General features: G+C 37.1%; 1 pseudogene; it reads right to left on the bottom strand.

Annotated features, from left to right (window-relative positions):
- Positions 1 to 14,579, bottom strand: part of LOC108515804 (nucleolar and coiled-body phosphoprotein 1 pseudogene) — a 59,290-nt pseudogene extending 44,711 nt beyond the window's left edge.
- Positions 14,580 to 16,059: the final 1,480 nt, after the last annotated feature.

Here is a 16,059-nt window from a genome sequence, read left to right as displayed (position 1 = left end):
GTGCATGTATGTGTGTGTGTGTGCGCATGTGTGTGTACATGTATATGTGTGCACATGTGTGTATGTGTGTGCATGTGTATGTGTGCTCCTGCATGTATGTCTGTATGTGTGTGTGCATGTGTGTGTATGTGTGCATGTATGTGTGTGTGCATGCACATTTGTGTGTGTGTTTCCTTATAGTTGTTTCTATTTTACATGTCTCTATTCTCTCATAGACTATAAACACCTCAAAGGCAAGGGGTGATATCATCTTCGCGGTTATATACCCGGTTAGAAAGGAGTGTAAAGCTCATTTCTTGAAAAAATACATAGTGAATTCAACACAATATGTTTCCCACAAAGATCTATTTTTTTTTAAAAAGGCAACTTTGGAGAAATATGAATTGTCTTTGGAAATTAGTTGGGATTATGTGGGATTATGGAATGATGTACAGGGAGATAACACTGCCAAATTAGTTGAGAAAAATGTGAATGTGTCTTGCATGCTATGCTGTTCAGTGTGGGCTTAGCCTATTGCAAGGGAATTTTTAAGCTGGGGATTTATTCACTTTTCAACAAATGTTTGTTAAGGATCTATTATGTGCTGGGTGCTGTTCGTGGTACACAGGATACATTAGTGCAAGTTCCCTGCCCTTGTAGTGCTTACATTTTACTGGAATGACATTTTCAGATTCATGTTTTACAAAGCCCACTATATAGATATTATCCAGAGGTTTCACCACAATGTGGATGCATTGTCAGTTTGAGATGTCCTTCAGTGATCTTATCATTAGTATTTTTAAAACTCGGAATCTTATGGCAATCAACCTTGTCCCAACCCTGGAAGTCTCATTATCTGATCTAGGAATGAGGAATTCAAATATTATGTCAATAAATTATTACTTATAATTTCATTTGTCTTTCTTTAAGTTAACCTTATATGAATTCTTGAAGCATCGTGCTGCCCTGTGATCTACTCTGTGAACACAAATTAACAAGTATAGATTTTCAAGTGTTCTAGGATGAAAGAAATGTGAAATTTTACATTTTACAAGGAAGTAAAAGGGTAGAAGAATTCAGAAGGACAGTTTGCTGTTTCCACTGAGTAAAGACCTCTGCCCTGGTACATAAGTGCTTGGTACCATCTTTATTGTTTTAAATTCCAAACCATCAGCCTAGAGGTGATCAATGACATCCCAAGACCATATGTAGCTAAATATCAAGGGTCAGAACCATGAAGAATTCCTCCAACTAAAAGAGAAGCTGGAGGAAGTAGTGTCAGCACAAGGGATGGGAAGAATAATCTCAGTGATGCCAGAGGAAGGGCAAGTGCCTTTAGGGCTTATGGAGGAGAGAGGGACCTAATCATGATTTTGTTGCATTTTTTTCAGATGTATTTTTCTCATTATATGAAGATATATTTTAAACTAATAGCTTCCCAAACTCTTCTTCTATTTAGATTACCTAAGGAGCTCCAAAAAGGGCATAGGAACAAGACAAAGAATACATATATATATATATATATTTTTGCATCTCCCTAGAATGGTAATGCACAGCGTAAATTAGGTGACCAAATCTTACTTTATTTTATTTTCATAAAAGTATAATTCAGAGTGGTAATAAAGTAGCACTGTCCATTCCTTGGACAACTCATAATGGGCAAAAACACACAGAATTACCTCAAAACTTATCAAAAAGGAGAACAGATTTGCTCATTAAGACGCTACAGACAAAAAAAAAAAAAAAAAAAAAAAAAAAAAAATGACCTGAAGCTTACAGAGCAAAAAATACATAGTCAATGAAGAGAAATGTTTTTATAACTGCACAAACAGTAATTCCAATGCAGTTGTCAGAGCATAATGCATAGGGAATTGGGACATCAGATTGAATTATGTAAGATAAGAGTAATGAATAATTTTGTTTATAAGGTTATTAGCTAAGTGCTTCTCCATTCACAGTGAATTTCTCAAGAGAACAAGTGGCAGATTTTATTCCTATAGAGGGTTTATTACTTTTGCTAATTTGACAGCTCGATGATTATAGTTATAGGTCATGGGTTTACTCTGCATGAGATGGGGTTAGGCCAGGCAGAAACCGACTTCAGAATCAGGCACAAGTTTTCATTTGTAGAACAAAAGCCAAGGTCATAAAGGAAAATCAGGTCAACCTTTGGCGATCATTAGGATATGCTCACTATCTGTAACCTTTGATTACTCTGGAACCATCTTCTTCACCGAGTTTCTTCTCCTGAACTTTGGATGTGTCATTTTTCATGATATCCAAAACATCTCCAGTTGGCTTTACCTGCGATACAGAACACTCAATGCCAATACAGCCATCACTGAATTAATGCTTTTTTAAAGTCTACATTTCTTGTCTTCCCTATATCATAGAGTAATGGGACCACTTGGTCTCAAGAGTCAGAAATCATGTCATCTCATCTACTGCTTATTTATTAACTTCCAATCACCTTGTTCATTCTTTCTCATAAATAGCTCTTAATCTTTTCTTTCATTGTCATTATTACAGTAACTGGCTTGTCCCCCCTCCCCCCGGACCTTATTCATTGCTGTTTGCTTAAATTTTAAGACTTTGCTATCCGGAGTTCTTGTCTTTAGTTCCTTTCCATTCAAAATACACTCTGCCTTGAGGAGAAAATGTAGAAATAAAAATATGATCACACTTTTCTGCAGTTTGCAATTACTTTGACATTTGCTATCAAGGTTGACACTCAAGGCCGACACTCAAGGCCTATTGATTTCAGAGCTTCTATAAGCCACGCTTGTCTTTCTCTCTAAACTCATGGGCACACAATGTTGAGAACAAAGATTAAGAGTTCAAGTTATAGAGTCAAGAGGTAAGAGTTCCTATCCTGGATTTTCTCTTTAAGCTTTTCTCATACTTAATGTCACTCAGTTTTCTCATCTGTAATATGAGGATGATGAAAATTACTAATGGAACATATGCATATATTTCTGGCTAGTATTAGTTAACACATATAAGAACTTAGACTATTGCTTGGCTATAATAAAAGTGCTCACAGATTGTAAGTGTTATTATTACTTTTAACTTTTCCCCTAAGTGCAACTTTATGGTCTTGAATGTCCCTCCTTTTCTTATATTTTTATAGATTTGCATATACATTTCCTTTTGCCAAGAAGCCAATCTTATCCTCTATGACAATTTCAGCTTAACTTATCCAATGCTAGGAAGCCTTCTCTGATACATTAACTCTATCCCTACTACCAACGATCATTTTTTTCTGAAATCATTACTTTTGCTAATTTGACAGCTCAATGCTTATAGTTATAGGTCATGGGCTTACTCTGCATGAGATGGGGTTAGGCCAGGCAGAAACCGGTTTCAGAATCAGGCACAAGTTTTCATTTGTAGAACAAAAGCCAAGGTCATAAAGGAAAATCAGGTCAACCTTTGGCGATCATTAGGATATGCTCACTATCTGTAACCTTTGATTACTCTGGAACCATCTTCTTCTTCTGATTTCTGTTTTCTTTTTTCTTTTTTCTTAGACACAATCTTTTTCATGTTGCCCAGGCTGGAGGCGCAATCTCAGCTCACTGCAACCTCCGCCTCTGCTTCCTAGGTTCAAGCGATTCTCCTGCCTCAGCCTCCCGAGTAGCTGAAATTATAGGTGCGCACCACCATGCCCAGCTAATTTTCATATTTTTAATAGAGATGGAGTTTTTCCATGTTGGCCACGCTAGTCTACAACTCCTGACCTCAGGTGATCCACTCACCTCAGCCTCCTAAAGTGCTGGGATTACAGGCATGAGCCACCGCACCCAGACCTGATTTCTGTTTTAATAGCGTTGTATTTAGCTTGGTAACTGGTTTTGTATCATTCATTTACTTATCTACCTCCCATCTAATGTGTATTCTTGAGGACATCTCATTTTAGTATTCTCAGTGTGTATGCATGGTATACACTCAATGTGTGTCTGTTAAATAAATCAATGAATAAAAATGAATTATGAAATAGCCATGGTAAAAAAAAACAAACAAAATAAACATAAAAGATGATTAAAACAGGAGAAGCTTTACCACACCTAAGAGAATACTGTAAAAATATGGAGGAAAGCCAAATGTCTGGTCTTTCTCCTCTAACTGAGTGGTCAAAGGTCTGATACAGTTGATGAAGTCTCTGTGGGTTTTAATTTGGTGAGGGGAGAGTATCTTTTTAAATCTAAGATTGCATCAGAAATAAGAGACCATAAAATGCCAAGATGAAGGAGAAAAACAAGGAAGAGAAAGTGAAAATGCAAGATCAAGATGTAATGAAGAACTTAAGTAGATTCTTATCATCTGAGAATGACGCCAGAGATTCAAAATCCCCAGAAGACATGAGGCTTTGCATAGCAGGTCTATCTGACAAGATCAAGAATATTTTCTATATGATTAAGTACCCGAAGCAGGTCAGTTACACTAGCCAATCCTTGCATATAGGCCACAGCAGAAACTGAAGATCAACTGCCTGCATTTTTAGTCTAAAGTAAGAGAGGACAAATAAAATGTTCTGGTTAAATATAGTTTTTGTGTTTGTATGCTTGAAGTTCCAATTTTCTTACTCTTGATACATGCAGTAGTGTAGGTCCATCCACATTCTAACAGAGGGTGTAACTCTTATAATTGTAACTATCCTTCACACCACTTTTTTCATATTTGAAATGGAATATGAGTTTTCAGTGACTTTGTGATACATCCACTTCACACCGAGGCTGACTACATTTTTCAGAATCCTATTTCTTGCATGTGCTCACATAATGTGATCTACAAGTAAAATTCTCAGGAGATTTGTAGGACAGAAAGGATACAACACCCTTCTATTCAGCCATGTGCTTTGTTGTTGATCTACTGATTTACCTCATTGATACGAAGCAGCAACTTCTCTACCTTCTTTTGTCTTCTTCTTGTGCTTTTCCAACTCTTGGGTCAAGAGTATGTGTGTTTAGGTGTTTAACAAAGGGGTCCAAATCCTGCAGGGTACATGTGTAACCCAGGGTAGAGGCAGAAGTAAGTGATATGGATTTCACTCCTTCTCCGTGGGTTTCCAGCTCATGCCTGCAGATTGCACCCTGCTTTAGCTCTCTACCACTTTACACTACCTTCCCTTCCTGACGATCTGTCCAGTTGTCTCCAAGCTCTAGCATCATCTCCAGAAAGTCAGCTTACAGAGACTGCCCAAGCAACTCAACCATTGTGTAAGTCAAACTTCTTTTGACAAATTTATCTTTATATCTATCACAGTTCCAGATGCATTTGATATTCAATCTCAGGAAGTTAAAACAAGAGTCCTCAGCACTGACACAATTCTCAATGATAAGTTATGTAGTCATTGAACTATAGTTTCACTTTCCCTGTGAACTGGAGAGTAAGTCATCAGCTGAGACTGGTATAGAACAGAGAGATGAGTGGAGTGAAGAATGGTGGAAATATATATATATGTATATATATATATGTATATATATGTATATATATATATATGGTGGAGAATAGGAGAAAACCTAGCTAAGGAATCTCTTCCAGGTTATCTGGACATTGGTAAAAATGGAATATCTGTTATATTTTTATGAAGGTTCACAACAGCACAGAGGGCAGACCATGGGATGTCTCTCTTTCTTTCCCTCCTCTCTCTCTCTCATGCACACACACAAACACACATACACAAATGTATAAAGTAGTTCTGCTTCTGTGGATGAATCCTGATGGATACAATTTTTATCTTCTATATGTTATTAAGGTTATATAGAATAAAGAGTCATAAAAGTCTCTCAATTACTATTTAGTCACATTTTTATAATCACAAGTTCCCTCAGTTTTCATTATCTCCTCCCAATCCTCATATCCATTCCATTCAATATTAATAAACGAAATAACAAAAACAGCAACAAGCACAAAAATTAGACACCTTTCTCTACTGAGTTTACAGGTATTAAAGGGTGAATGTTCATGATCTATTCTAAGAATAAGCATTTTGGAGCAACCCAAAATTTGCTTTAAAAAAGGTCACTAATTTTGCATTTCTATGTAACTAGAAACTCCCTTTCTTATGCTGATGATAAATGTCATGTACTGAAACTTGCATCTAATGGTTTTGGTGCCTTTTCTGGAATACAAAATAATAATTATATGCCTTTTAAAATGTTAAAACTTCATAAATCCCAGAGTATTTTCTTCCTGGGTCATGTATTCTTTATGTTCAATTTCACCAGAACTTTTAAATTTTCTGGACTCTTAACTGAGTGCTTTAGGACAATCCCAAGACTTTTTTCTAGACAAGACAAATTATGTTCCCTCTTCTAAGATACATAGCTTGAAACAATCTGAGGCTTTTATGGATTCACCACTTAGAGAACAGAATCTTGGTACCCTGTAGTTTCATAATGCATTACTGTAATGCCTAAGGCTTATATTCAATGAGAAGTGCTAAGCACCTCTTACATTACTGGGTAGTTTATCTATAGTGTACTTTGAAATTAAGTTAGGAATGTGATATGATCATGTAAATTCCCAGGCTGGTCATAAAGAATTGTGACAGCTAGTTGGAGAGGCACCGGCTTGATTTGTGGCAACCTTGTTGAGTTGCCTCGCTGGGATTACAAATAATAAACTCCCCAAACATAATGAAGTAGTTAATGACAATAGAAAATCAATAATGCATAAAAACATGCCTGTGATTTACTGATATTTAAGCCATCCCCACACTGCAAGGTTCAAAGATTGCTTAAAAACCACTTTCAAGGACCAAGAAATGATTTCGTATAAGATACTATGTGGAGGATGAGGACATTAACTAAATTCACATTCATGGTTTAATAATTACCCAGATGATGTGATTCTCATAGGATGGGGAGTTAATAGAGATGGATCAGCTCATTTCTAGTATAGGCTTTTAATTGCACCAACATTATTCTTTAAATAGTGCCTTTGTCTGTGGAAAATTACAAGTAAAGCAAACACCTTGGCCTTTGCTCTTGTATGAGAACAAAAATCTCATGTCATCTTTCTTGAGTAAGCAGTTTATAAGCAATAGAAGAATGGCTAGTATCCACTTGTCAAGGTGGCAGGTGACACAGAGTCTTCGAGAAAGAACACAATTTTAGCCTGGACAGGGATCACAAGAGGATTTTACAAAATAGAGGATTTTATAATATAGACACAATAGAGTGGAGGGAGATAGGGAATCTCGTGAGAGACTAAAAAAATATTGAGAGACCAGCAATGAGAGAAGGAGACACAACTAGGATGAGATTTTTTTTTTCAGAGTACCAATACAAAAGATTTTTTTAAAGTCCTCAGTTCTTTACTCATTCCTAATCCTTTTTTTTTTTCTATTTATAAAATGCCTTGTCTTCACTTGCTTTAGCTTAGCATTTGTGGTCCATACATTTAACTTCCTTTGGCCATTTTCTAAACTCCTTATTTCAATGTTGTTTTGTTTTGCTTTATTTTTTACAAACTGGGACAACATCAACTTGTATTATGCCATCTCTCTCCAGGATCCCTGGATACTTTCAGAATACTGAGTTGTACTGAACAAAATTCACACCAATCTGCCCTCCATGCTACTCAAAACCTTGGCCAACATGGAATAAAATCCTGATCTGGTCCAGATAACCCAGAAGAAAGTCCTTAACCAGCGTTTTGTCCTATTCTCTACAATGTATTTTTAAAAAATTCTCACCAATATTCAGACCTCTCATCTCTCTGCTCCAACCCAGTCTCACCTGATGACATCAGCTGCAATTCACAGAGAAAATAAAACTACAGTTCAATGACTCTGTAACATCTTATTGAGAATTGGGTCTGTGCTTGGGACTCTGCTTCAACTAACTGAAACTAAATATCCAAATGTGTCAGGACTCATGTCCTGTTGCATTTCCTTATCCATTTTTGGAATGGTGGAGTGATTAAGGGCTTCTCCTCCCTGTCATTTTATTCTTTCTTGGATTAGATCACATTCTACCTTCTCCATGACTTCACATTGCCTCCTCCACGGTCCCCACATCTAGAGGGGTTTCAATTTTAGTGGTGAGTGGTGTATTTTCATTACTGTCATAAAACCAATCTCTCTCTCTCTCTCTCTCTCTCTCTCTCTCTCTCTCTCTTTCTCTGTCTCTCTCTCTGTGTCACACACACACACACACACACACACACACACACACACACACACCCCAAATGCCTACTTCTACCCCAAGTTTCTCTCCTAATAACACCAAGTACTTTACTGCTCCCTCATAGCCATGCCTCTTGACAGAATTGTCTAAAATCTTTACAATTTCAACTTTTCTACTTTCCACACATTCTTGACGTTAATGACTAGAAATCTGTTAAATACATATTTTAATGGGGGAAATTTTTTGCACCCTATATGTACTTTGTTGACACTGTGTATACCAGACAAAAATTATGTGTATAATTTAAATCTACAAGATGATTTGGGGAATTAAATTATTATACATCAAGGTTGTCTTTGCATCTTTGCAGCCATATAAATGCTTACTACAATATGTAATGCTCTCAGAAATGATTTTGAATAAAGCAACATGCAAGGTGTACATGTAATAGAAAACCTGAAACAATATACCAGCATGCAATACTGACAGGCATCAGACTCTTGGAAAAGAAACTCTGTTCTGGGCTTTCTTCAAACCTTACCTCTGCCCACATAAGTGGGGCCAAAGAGATGTACCTATTTGGAGACCCCCTTACCCTACCTTCCTTATAATGTCTTAGTTACCTAGGACTCCAAAAGTTCCTGCTTCAAGGGTTCTAGCCTCTTGCCCAAATTTGTCTTTTCAAGTGTGAATCACACCACTAGAAAGTGGCCTAGATGCAGCTATTTGGGAAGCTATGATCAAGACTTGAACTTGCTGACTGGATGAAGTGGAATGGGCAAAGGCTTCTGTGAGGCCCCCTGTGGAATAGGTCAGTGCAGAGACCAGACGAGGACAAGGCCCCCTCCATGCTGCTATGCTAAGGTGAGAAACTTCTAGGACCTGGCATTTCAATATTTGAATTTGAACTTGCAGCCATTGTTTAGAAATATTTTTCAAGGTAGAAAGAAAAGCATATATACATCTATTGTCAGTAGGTTTGTTTGACTTATGCTTAGATATTTAGATATATGTTATATGGGCTTCCATGTGCACCTAAGGTACCAGCCTCACAAATATTGTCAGCATATCCACTAGTATGTTACTAGTAATTTCATCTCTGTGAGAGTAAGCTTAATTATTTGTTTTTCTTCCTCATCTTCTTCCTTTTGTAACCTAAAAATAAAATTCTAAGCTCTTCAACTGATTGAACAGACCAGTCTTGGCCAAGAGGATAGCAGCATAACCTTGAAAACTGATTCCTCAGCCAGGACAGGATGGGGGATCAGACACACCTCTGTATACCTCCTCCCTGGTTAACCATGATTGGCCTTCTTTCCCTGAGGGCTTAATGGAAACCAGCCCTTCCAAAAGACTCTACCACTGATATAATTATCAACAAAGGGCCTGATGCTTCTTCTCCTCTTTGACCTGATAAAATGCCATGGGCCACGAATTGGTTCTGGCCAGTCTATGAAGAATGTGCATTAAGGGATTTTGTGTCATCTCCTTCACCTGTTGACGTCAGAGGACCGAAAACTCCATCCTTGGATTAGGCTGATGCTAACACTGCCTTTGTAAAACATGGGTCTCATGAAGGTGCATGAAACTCAATTGCACACGTGCATGTTTCTCCTGTTATAAATTTTCATGACTCTTCCTATAGCTTACTAAAGATGTATATTTGGCCACTCTGCTCAGCGTAAATCCCTGTTCTTTTTGCCCTTCCTTCAAAGTGTCTGTTTCTGTCTTCTGGCCAGAGGCTGTGCTTCCCAGCCTGTCAGAATGGCCACTCTGAAGGCTGCAACACTTTATGACAAGTAAAAGCCTCCTTTCCAAGTTAATGAACCCCATCGTTCTTCAGTTAGCACTTTTTTTACTTTTTTCTTTCCTCCCTTCCTCCCTTCTTCTTTCCATCTCCTCTTTCCTTCTTCTTCCATCATTACATTTCTAAATCACTGTTTTCTGAATCTCTAGTTTTTAAAATTACATTTACAGTTAGAAAACAGCAAAATAAGTTTTAAAATAGTATCCAGTAGTCAACAGATAAGATACAAAATACATTTTAAGATATGCATGCCAGTGAGACACTCTGTAAATATTTGGCGCCAGGAAATGTAGATAAGCCAGACTGGAAAATGCTTTTTTAAAAAAATACTAGACCGCAGCTGGTAAGTGTTGGTATTGGGGAAAGTAGCTCTGCACTGCATGGTGATTTTCCACTTTAAACCAAAAATACAAATCTCATAATAACAAAGGAAAAATGAATTAACATATAGAAAATCATTGCTGTGAAGGCTGATTAGAAAGCTTTTTCAAGGTTCCTTCCCAAATAAATTTGACTGACAGAGAAGCATAGACAACAGTAATGAGCATAAAAAAATAACAAGACCCCCAATTTTCGAGGTCGGGGATCTATTAATGCTAAGATGATACTAAGGGAATAGGAAATATAATAGCTTCAATTTACTTATCCTAACCCTGCATTTCATAGCATCTTATATTTTCTCTTTCAGCCAAATGGAATTCTCCACTAAAAGCATTCTAAGAAATTCACACAGGCATGAAGTTAGACATGAAAGCATTTTCTATTTTCTTAAAATTGCTGCTTTGCTCCTGATTAAGGCCAGGGAGATGGAGTTGGAAGACAATGAAGCGACTTTTAGAGGATGGCCACGAGGTAGCACAGGGGAAGGTCAAATGAAGGAATGGACTCAGTCGCTGTCGATTGACCAAGACCTCGGCAAGGCCTCCTGGAAGAATGCCAGCTGACAATGCTGCATTTGTGCATTCTGGTTTTCCTGTCTTAGAACACAGAAATGGCTCACTGGGTTTCCTATTTTTGAAGTTTTGTATATTTGAGTGCTGGTAAACTTTTACTAAATTTCCTTCCTTAGTCTGAGTTTTTTGTTTTTTTGTTTTTTTCTTTTCCAATATCTCTGTCTAAAGCTCCAATACAATTCTATTCTTTCCCTGGTTAATATTTTCATTCAGTTTCCCAGTTCCTATAATTCTAAACTTCTTCACCTCATTGGGCAGATTTCTTCATTAGAAATAGGCGTCACATCTCTTCACGTTTTTCAGGCTTAAACCCAGTGAAATCTTGTAGAGCTCCATTAACTAAGGTAGTTTTTGGAAGCCTGGGTATGTTAATGTTCACAGGTCTCTGCCCAGAACACACCCTGTATCCTTTTTTCCTGGCTTAATGGCATCTTTCCCTTTAAGGACAGGCTCCCTTCTGACATCACATCCTCTGTGCACCTTCTCATGTTCCTCCTTCACCCAGGTGCCCTTAGCCCCTTTGATGGTGCACTGTTGAATGGATTCTCTCTCTGCTGTTTAGAAAAGTTCCAGTTTTGTGTTACTAAGTGTACTGTACCATAGAAGCAGGATTGGTGGATATATTCCTCTTGTTGCCTTCCTTTGGTCTGATGAGACTCCTAGCAAAGGCCTAAAGACCCATATCAATATTCAGCATGCTATAAATCAAAGTCAAGTATCAGAACTGGCAAACACCGTTAATTTTACAAAACAGAGATATTTCATGACATCTGTGCACATCTTCTTCATAGATATATTCTATGGCATCTTGCACTGTGTAGGGAGCTCTCTAAAGAGTGTGATAAATATCTGTGTAATGGGTGTGTGGGTATATGAATATGATCTGGGAGCAGGATGAAGAGGAACAATTCCCTCCAGCACTTAGCTTACTTTTTTAAAGGAAGAGTGCATTTATTTGATTAAGGATCCAAAACAATGTAAGGAAGGTACAGGCAGAATCAATAGTCTCTGCTCCTGCTTTTCTCCCTAGCAATGCAGTGTCTTTCCTCTCCCGTGAAAGTCCCCATGTTTATTTGTTTCTCTGTGTGTGTTCCTGCATTGTCCTTTCATAAAAACAAAAGCAAATATGGGTACATGTTCTTACCAGCCTTCATTTTTATCCCAAAAGTACTAATTTATATACACTATACTAAACCTTGTTTTTTTTGCTTCATGTGTTTTTTAATTTTTCCTTTTTTTTTTTTTTTTTTTTTTTTTTGAGATAGAGTTTCACCCTTGTTGCCCAGGCTAGAGTGCAATGGTGCAATCTTGACTCACCGCAGCCTCCACCTCCCAGGTTCAAGTGAGTCTCCTGCCTCAGCTTCCGAAGTGGCTGGGATTACATATGCCCACCACCACGCCCGGCTAATTTTTTGTATTTTTAGTAGAGATGGAGTTTCGCTGTGTTGGCCAGGCTGGTCTCGAACTTCTGGTCTTGGGTGATCTGCCCACCTTGGCCTCCCACCACGCCCGGCTAATTTTTTGTATTTTTAGTAGAGATGGAGTTTCGCTGTGTTGGCCAGGCTGGTCTCAAACTTCTGGTCTTGGGTGATCTGCCCACCTTGGCCTCCCAAAGTGCTGGGATTCCATGCTTGAGCCACTGCGCCTGGCCAGTATCTCATAATGCTTTCTATAACAGTACATAGAGGAATATCTTGCTTTTGATTTTATATTGCATTTAAGGAGGTTGGTTTTTAACAGAGGCACAGTAAGAATTGACTGAGTATAGAGGGACATTTGGGTGGATGGTAATATTTTGTGATTATGAGCAATGCTACAATGAATACACCTGTACACACACATGCACAGGTGACTATGTAGGATAAGGCAACAGAAATGAGATTGTGGGGACGAATGAAAAATAAATTTTGACAGGTATTGTAAATCTGCTCTCCATGGGCTTACACCGTTTTGCATTCTAACCAGCTAGGTAGCAAAGTTCTTGTTTCTTCAGCATTGCCACCAAAAATCTGAAAATGGAGAAAGGGTATCTCAGTATATTTTTAAGTTGCTTTTCTCTCCTCTGGAGAAAGGTGAATATAGATTCATGTGTGTACTGGCAATTTGTAATTTGTGGGTGAGTAAGTGTGTATATACATGTTTGTCTTTATCCTGCTTTGGATTTTTAAAATTGTTTTCTAGTTCTTAGAAATCAAGGTGATAATCTCAGTTGTTGAACTTCAGGTCATCCTGAAGTTGAAAATATTTTGTATCAGATTTTTTTTTTTGTGACATTATTTACGATGATTTTTTTTATTTGTATTTACTGTTTTTATATCAAAAGAATTAAATGTATCAATTTAACAACTTCTATAGTTTGAATTAGTTTAAGAAAGATCTTCTTTACTTCAAGTTTATAAGGGAATTAATATTGTTTTATTCTAATGCTTATATGACTTCATATTTTACAGTGAAATTTTTATCTATTTGAAATTTTACTAGCGTATCCTGCTAAGTTTCATCAGTATAACTCTTCAGTTGTTCAAACCCAATTGTTAAAAAACACTGTCATTCCCACTTCAATTTTAAAAGATAAATTTATCATATATTGAAACTCCATATTGATTTCAAAGTATTTCTAGATTTTATATATTTTTTCATCTTATTATTTCTAGTTTTAATTGTTTTGAAGCATTATAATATAATACGCCTTATGACCTGTTCAGGATGGTTTTCTGCTATAGTTCTTAAACAGACTTTCCTTGATTATTACATTCTGTATTTGTATAAATCCAACAACCCTTGTACATGAATATAAATGTATATAAATTTCAAATTTTTATTCATATTACTGGTTTTTATTTCATACATGTATGCATTTCAAAGGAAACATGTCTGATATTTTTATTGTGATGATGATACATTTATAAATTAAATTACTGAGTGTGTTTAGTCCTCTAGAAAGCAGAATCCAAGATAAAGTAAGAATGTGTGACAATGTTTGGAGGCTTCTGACTGTGAAAGACTGGGCAAGCATGGGCAGGGAGAGCTTCAGCCCATAGTAGAGATGGAAGGAGAGTTGAGTAGAAGAGCCACAGACTATGGTGCAACTGAGAGAGTCTCAGCCTGCTTGATGGGAGCTCATGGCGCAAAGGTGACCTACAGAGGGAAAAGCCAGCTGCCATGTTGTGAAAACACTCAAGCAGTCCCGAGGGAGCTCCAGGTTGCCAGGATCTGGAGCTTCTTCCAACAGCAAAAGGAGTGAGGCATTTTGGCAGCAGAACCTCCAGACCCATCAACCACCCGATGATAGCAGCCAGAGTCGCATTTTGACAGCAGCCTTAGGAGACTGAATCAGACTGCTGAGGTAAGCCACACTCAAATTTCATACACACAGGAATAATAATTAATTCTTCTTTGGACCTGCTGCATTTGGGGATAATTTATTACATGGTAATAGATAATTCAGTCACTGCCACCTTCCTCAGTCATTATCTGTGGACTGCCTGGGAAGAGTGTGGGATAGCTGTTAACACTGCAGTGGATCCTGACCTTGCTGAGCTAGAGGATGTTAGCTTACTGCTTCCCAAAGGGGACTGGCACAATCTTTCTGCAAGGGAAGTGTGAGTGTATACTCTCATGATTGTCACAAAGAACACAGGACTCTTTCAGGCATTTATTCTTAGGTAAGTCTACCCATACCTTCAGGATTTCCTTTGTATTCATCCGTACTATTTTCTAATTTTCCCCATAATGTCTTTAAAAATTTATTATTTCTGTTGGGTTTTATAAATCATTTTTTTTACTATTGTAAGTGTTTTCTCTAATCTCTATTATTTCTACTACAGCTTATATATGTGAAGGCTATAGGTTTCTGAGATTTGTATTCTACTATCTTCCTGAATCTTTGTATTGTTTTAAATGGCTTTCTAGTTTGTTCTCTTGAGTTTTTAAAGTGATATTATTATATCATCCTCAAAATGTGATAGTTTTATTAATTATTTTACATATCCTTCATCTATTTTCATTTTCAAATTGCATTGATTTTTCTAGTCCAATAATAAATAGTGATGGTATCTATCTTCTTGTCTCAGTCTTCTGTTTAAAGAAAGCATTTTCAGTGTTTTTATATTCATGATTTTTTTCTGTGTTTGTCTCAGAAGAACAACTATTGGAAAAAGTTCCCAATATTTGTACCCTATATACTCCAAGGAATTTCACCTTTCTGTCCTCCTCAAGAATTAGGAAGGTTTATTTAAAAGCACATGGAACTATCACAATCCTGTTGTCCAGATGCCATAAGGAACACAGAAAACAAAACATGATTATGCTTCTCTAGTAGACTCAGATATGTATTTTTTGATGTTGTTAACTTAATTAAATCTATCTGTGATTTTACTTTCCTGACCAATAAAATCTAAAACTTATTAACATGCATCTGACTGTGGCTATTATGTTTATTTTATGTTTTATTTGTGGCCAACATGCCCAAGGACAATTTGGGTTTCACTGTTTGATAAGTGATAAAACTGACGGAAAATTAAGAATTTGAAAATTCTCACAAAAATACCACTGAGCTGTTCTTTATGGGCCCTTAGGTGGACTCCCAGACTTTCTCACCAAAGCCTCAAAGACTAGTGGGGCACAGACCTGATATGACTGTGCTTAGCATGAAATGACTCTCAGATTCCTGAAAAATTTCTTTTCTAAAATGTGTTTTAACTTGGTAGCTATAAAGAAGAAGACTTGGGTTTAATATCTTCTCTGTCATCTCTTAGATGAGTTGTTTAAGGCAAAATATTATCACTTCCACTTAAACTGAACCTATTCCTCAATGAAAAGAGGGAACACACACCCTTTTCATCTCACATTCTTGCTATGAAGATAAAAAGTGATCCATGATCAGTGAAGCTGTGTTTTGAAAACTCACAGTTCTGTACAAATGCAAGTCTTCAAGTATACATTGAGACCCAAAGAGGCACAAATTCCATATTTCTTATTTATATTTCTCTATGCCTATCACAAGCCACTTCCTTTTATTGTTTTCCAATCCACCCTCCTTGTAATCATCAGATTTCCCTTCAATAAATGCAAATATCATCTCATATTCCTCCAGTTAAAGTTTGATAGTAGGCTCTCAGTGCTGCATAGTAAAATCTAAGCTTACCAACAAAGCCAACATAAATGTGGTTGGTGTTCCGAGTCT

Source organism: Rhinopithecus bieti, unplaced genomic scaffold (genome assembly GCF_001698545.2).
Source record: "Rhinopithecus bieti isolate Rb0 unplaced genomic scaffold, ASM169854v2 scaffold_34489, whole genome shotgun sequence".
NCBI lineage: Eukaryota > Metazoa > Chordata > Mammalia > Primates > Cercopithecidae > Rhinopithecus > Rhinopithecus bieti.
Note: the sequence above shows the minus strand (reverse complement) of the source record. Positions and strands in the feature narration are given on the sequence as shown.